The 6,208-nt window shown below is 35.8% G+C and overlaps 1 long non-coding RNA gene across 1 annotated transcript; it reads right to left on the minus strand.

Annotated features, from left to right (window-relative positions):
- Positions 1-874: 874 nt before the first annotated feature.
- On the minus strand, positions 875-5,905 carry LOC134221171 (uncharacterized). The gene is made up of 3 exons (XR_009982241.1): positions 5,665-5,905; positions 4,855-5,050; positions 875-927 (listed from the first exon to the last, which is right to left on the minus strand). It is a non-coding gene; the product is annotated as an uncharacterized LOC134221171 (long non-coding RNA).
- Between the last annotated feature and the right edge of the window lie 303 nt (positions 5,906-6,208).

Here is a 6,208-nt window from a genome sequence, read left to right on the forward strand (position 1 = left end):
TGGGGTCACACATTTTGACGATCCTGCCAAGTTGTTTTTTTGGATCCTGACGCTGTTTTCAAAAGGAAGGTTGAATTCAAGTCATTAATGTGCGAAAAATACAGTACATATTTGAAAGGAATCGCATATTAGGTAGTTGTTAGGTGTAATGTATAGTATTATAGGGGTATTTCGGTACACTTTTATACGACTAGTTTGGTTGAGAGTTATTAAGCGAAAGAGACCTGCTCTTCGTTTGTTTATTGGTTTTATGTCCTTCAGAATCGTTTCATTACGTTACATAAGTGGATTGACAGTTCATTACACTTTGAACTGATTATGATCAATATAAAGTAAATACACTGAAAGTAGTCAATTCAACTACACAATAAACTGATGTAACATCTTCCCCCTTCGGAAGAATTTATATAATTCAACTTTGAACACATTGATATTCATTTTTCAAAGGTATTAATTCAGAGCACCTTAATTCTAATCATAGTAAACATAATTCGGATCTGACTTAGCTTGTCTAACTCGTTTCGATCGCCGAGGTTCGATATCCGGCCGAGTATCTTCTCGTTTACGTTTGGTGCCACGACCGTTTAGTTCTTCTGTGAAATCCAATGGGTGTTCGCAACCGGTAGTAACTGGCGGGTCAATTCTCGCTTAACTTTTCAAAAGGTCCTAAGTAACATTTTTTTCATGAATTAATTTGAGTACAGCAATCAAAAGCTTTCATGTTGTTCTGTTGATTGCGCTATTCAAATTAATTCATGAAAAAAATGTTACTTAGGACCGTTTGAAAAGTTAAGCGAGAATTGATCGGGCCATGTTCTGTGAGTTGGTAGTAGGAAGCGAGATGTTTGGCCTGTTAAAGGGTTCCGGATGATTAGCCGGACGAATTTGGGTTCGATGAGCAGTGGTTTGCACGCTTCCAATTGCTACCTGTAAAATATGACGAGAAACACGTCTTAGAAAAATAGCTTTTAACCATCTTGCAGGATTATGTGAATTATGATTTTTGTACCACACTGTGTCACCACTAATCAGCTTGTCCAAAGGATCAACGAGATCTGCTTTCTTTTTGAAAGACAGAATAACATCATGTTTGTGGTCAGCTTGTGTAGACAATTTGTATTTCGTTATTTTTTTTGGATTTATCAGCTCCATTATGGTTTTTGGTTTACAAGTAAAGATTTTTTCTGATGAGAATTCTTCTTCATTTGGTAAGCATGTATTACGATAGTTGAATAAAAAAAGATTGATTTGGTCCTCCATATTAAATTCCATTATTTCAGGATCAATGAGAAACTTTTTTAATACCTCCTTGGTAGTCCTAACCAATCTCTCTGCCTGACCGTTACTGGCAGGATTATATGGAGGACTCTTCAATACATTTATTCCTTGCTTCTCTAAAAATCCTACAAATGCCTGAGAATTGAAAGGTGGACCTCCGTCGGAGACTAAACAGTCAGGTAAACCAAAACGAGCAAAAAACTCTACCAATTTGGTTAATACCTTAGAACAATCAGTACCTCTTTTCATCCATTCAATTTCTAACCATTTGGAAAAACTGTCTACAATCAACAAAAAGGTATGACCAGAAAAATGAAAGAAATCCATATGTATTCTACTGAAAGGCTTAGTGCTTGGTGTCCATTTAGACTCTATTTTCTGTTTAGGTACAACTGCCATTTGGTTACATGCCTCACAACACTTTACGAATTTTTCTATTGCCTCATTAATACCGAACCAATACACTGCTCTTCTAGCCAACTGCTTCATTTTTACCATACCATTATGATTAGCATGGAGCAGTCTCAAAATATGTTTTTGTAGCTGTAGTGGAATCACCACTCGGTCCTGATATAGCATGCAACCCTCTACCATCTCCAGGTCCTTTTGGTTGGAAAATACATTCATAAATTTTTTGTCTACATTATTTGGCCATCCTTTGTTCATGAATAAAATAACATTTTGTAGAAAATCATCTTTTTTTGTTTCTTTTGCAATTTTGCAATAATCAAGTGGCATTTCCCCCGAAAAGTTTATACTTCTGACATATTCCAAACCATATTCATCTGGGATTGTCTGTTTTAAAGGAAACCGCGAACAAAAGTCTGCATTGCCCATTTTATGTGACGGCCTGTAAAATATTTCAAAATCATAAATAGATAGCTCCATAATAAAGCGTTGTAATCGAGTAACCATAGTAGAGTTTCTACCTGATTTACCAAAAATACCCAATAATGGTTTATGATCCGTAAAAACTTTGAATGTTTGTCCATATAGATATTTATGAAATTTTTTTACGGTGCAGACTAAAGCTAATGCTTCCAAGTGTAGAATTGGGTACGATTTCTGTGCGGCATTCAGGGAAAACGATGTGAAACATATAGGCTTTTCAACACTATCTACAATGTGGGCCATCACCCCTCCCAATCCGTAACTAGAAGCATCCGTAATTATTGAAATAGGTTTTTTTGGATCAAAATATTCTAAAAATTTGGTTTCTAATAAAGATGTTTTTGCCAGCTCAAATGCTTTATCACAGTTTTCATCCCATAAAAATTTCACGTTTTTCTTTAATAAATTATATAAATGATATAATTTGGAAGATAAATGTGGTATAAATTTGTTGTAATAATTAATTAAACCTATGAAAGATTTAAGTTCTGTTACATTCTGAGGAATTCTAGCTTTTTTTATGGTAGCAACCTTATCTGCGCAAGGCAACAGACCATTTTCAGTTAGAACATGACCAAGGTAGTCTAACTGTGAAACAAAAAACTTGTATTTATCTATATTTACCTTAATGTTATAGTCATTTAACCTTTCTAGCACCAAAACCAATTTCTTATTACAATCATCAAAGTCGAAACCTGCAATTCAAACGTCATCCAAATAACAGTAGACATATTCTAAACCTTTCAGTACTTGGTCCATCACCTGCTGAAAGATTGCGGCGCTAGAAGAAGCGCCTTGGGGTAACCTATTATAGACAAACAATCCTTTAATTGTATTTATAACCGTGAATTTTCTAGACTTTTCCGATAAAGATAACTGGGTGTATGCACCTTCCAAATCTAAAGAGCAGAACATTTTACAACCTGCTAAACCAGAAAATAAATCTTGTGCTGTTGGTAAAGGGTAAGTATTTGGTATGATTATCTTGTTGATAGAAACTTTGCAATCAATCACTTTGCAATCAATCACTGATGTCGTTATTTTTTTTACTACAACTACCACAGGAGAAGCCCATTCACTGGTTTCTACCGAAGTTATTACACCCTCTTTCTCTAAGCGTCCCAAATAATTCACAACCTGGTCACGTAAACGATATGGCACGTCGTATGCCTTTTTGAAAATAGGTGATTCATATTTTAAGACTAAATCCGCTTCAAAATGTTTGATTGGTAATGAAAAATCCTTTCTAAAAACATTTAAAAATTTATGTTTCAAGTCTTTCACTGTTTTATCAAAATTATGTTCAGTCAATCCATTCACCATTAAAGAACCAGTAAAGAAATCCCTCCAATTTGAGAAGAATACGTCCAACCAAGTCCGACCAAGCAGGGGAATAAATTCATTATCACAGTCAATTACTAATAGTTGCAAGTATGCCTTTTTTTCCTTAATTTTCACCGAAACATTTGCTTCTCCCCTAATATTAAGTCTGTTTCCACTTACAACAATTAATTGCTTACTGCTTTTTTTTAAAGCTTTGTCAAACATACGAAAATATTGATTTTTACCAATTACGGATACCGATGAACCACAATCCACTTCCATAATTAACTTTTTGCCTTCAACTATAGCATTTACTAAACATGGATTATTTATCTTGTTGATAGACGAAACCATCATGCACTCTAAATCACCTGCGTCAAAATCCTCGTCTTCACTGTCTGATTTGTCGGTTCTTAATCGGTTGAATAGGCCACTGATATGTTCCTCATCTGCAGCTGCACTACCGCCATGTTCCGCTTGCCAAGTATCCATGAATTTTACGGTGTCTCTTTTAAGATTTTTTAATTTAAAACACTTACGCTTTAAATGACCTTTCAGTCCACAAAAATCACAAACGCGATCCTCATATCCTAGTTGGTTTCTGCTATTGTCCCTTTTCAAATCGGTCGACCTTGGCCTACCGTATGGTCGATAACCAAGTCTGTCTTTTACCGATCCCTTTTCGTTTCTATTGAGTGATCTAGCCAATTCCCGAACATCCTCCATTTTCTTAAAAGAGATACCTTTCTGTCTACTTTGCCTAACTGCTGCAATTTGATCTTGATCATTCGTTTTCATATGCCTCGCGTTGGAACTAGCGATCTCCCACGTAATAACAATTTTTTCAGCATTAAATTTTCTTTACTAAGAAACCGCTGCTGCAAGGCTTTGTCTTTAACCCCAGCAATAATTCTATCCAAAATAGCTTTCCCCTTGAAATTCTCAAAAGAACAAAATTCGGCTTGAAGCTTCACCGAAAGAACGAAGTCCTCTACTGTTTCATCGTGCTGTTGCACCCGGTGATTAGATTTGAACCGCTGGATCATGTCCGATTCGGTTTTATCAAATCGGCTTTTCAATTTGGCTACCATTTCGTCATATTGGATATCGCAGTAATCTGTATTAGGAATCAATAATTTAACTTCACTATACACCGCAGGACCACATAAGGTAGCAAAATAATCTTTTCTATCTACCTCCTCAATCTTGTTCAACCGAAACACGGATCCTAATCTTTCAATCCATTCGGAGAATGATGTTCCTTTTCTATATGGTTCCATATGTAATGTAGCCTGAGCCATTTTGAAAAATAATTGGCACCCGGATATAATAAAAGGAAGAGACAAAAAATGGGTAGCTTACCAAATTATCCAGACCTTTACGTATGCCAGCCAGTAAGCGGTTTGCTAGCCGCTCAACCAGCGGAGCGGAAAAATCGCTGAACGTATCCGAACAGATTTGTCACCAGTTTCGAACAAGAATCCGAACAGAAATTCGTTTAAAACTCGTCACAGGATGTTCACTTTCACTGATGCCAATTAGCAACTTCCTTTCAACCCTATACGATTGAAAAAAAAAACACGTTAATAAAGTGTAACTATTTGGTTTTGTTATAGTTTTCTATTCACTTTCCGCTTATTATTCACACGGAACAAAAAAACAAAGCTGTTGAAACCAAGGATGTCAACGATCATTCAGTAATTTGCGTTCGATCATTTAGTAGTTTGTCAATAACACTTTCCAGAAGCTGAATTTTAAAATATGTTGTATGGTGGACTTCTAGTGCGAAGGTTTTTCTACAACTCTGCCTAATGGTTCGTTGTTTGAATTCCACTAGTAACGGAGATATAGCTATAGTTTCAGTAACTTAGACTAAATGATAACAAAATTCCAATCATTTAGTTTAAGTTACTGCAACTAGCGCTCTAACTCCGTTATTAGTTGAATTCTGATTACGAACCATTAGGAAAAGTTGTAGAAAAACCTTCGCACTACAAGTCAACCATACAACATATTTTAAAATTCAGCTTCTGGAATGTGTTATTGACAAACTATTAAATGATCGAATGCAAATTACTGAATGATCGTTTACATCCTTGGTTGAAACACAATAGCCTATTCTTTTTCTCTATATCCAAAAAGCCAACAATGGCCACTTCCTTGGATACTCACGTTGCCGGAAAAGTATGGTCAATGCGCAGTCCGGAAACCTTTGTTTCAAACAATTCAACCTTTCTTCGTCTGCTAAGTTTTTTTTTCTGCACTACCGGAGCGCCAGCTAACTAATGTTGGACGGAATCCCAACGGATAGTTACCAAAAACTAAACACTTGAATTAAAATTTATCCTTCGTCGCCAGCTGTAATGTATAGTATTATAGGGGTATTTCGGTACACTTTTATACGACTAGTTTGGTTGAGAGTTATTAAGCGAAAGAGACCTGCTCTTCGTTTGTTTATTGGTTTTATGTCCTTCAGAATCGTTTCATTACGTTACATAAGTGGATTGACAGTTCATTACACTTTGAACTGATTATGATCAATATAAAGTAAATACACTGAAAGTAGTCAATTCAACTACACAATAAACTGATGTAACAGTTAGTATTGCAACAAAGCGCGTTTGGAAGACCGCTGAAAAAATGGATTGTTGTTTTAAAAATCACAAAGCGCGTCGAGATGGATTGTGATTGGGAAAATCACAAAGCGCGTCTGAAA

This window comes from Armigeres subalbatus, chromosome 3 (assembly GCF_024139115.2).
Source record: "Armigeres subalbatus isolate Guangzhou_Male chromosome 3, GZ_Asu_2, whole genome shotgun sequence".
Taxonomy (NCBI): Eukaryota; Metazoa; Arthropoda; class Insecta; order Diptera; family Culicidae; genus Armigeres; species Armigeres subalbatus.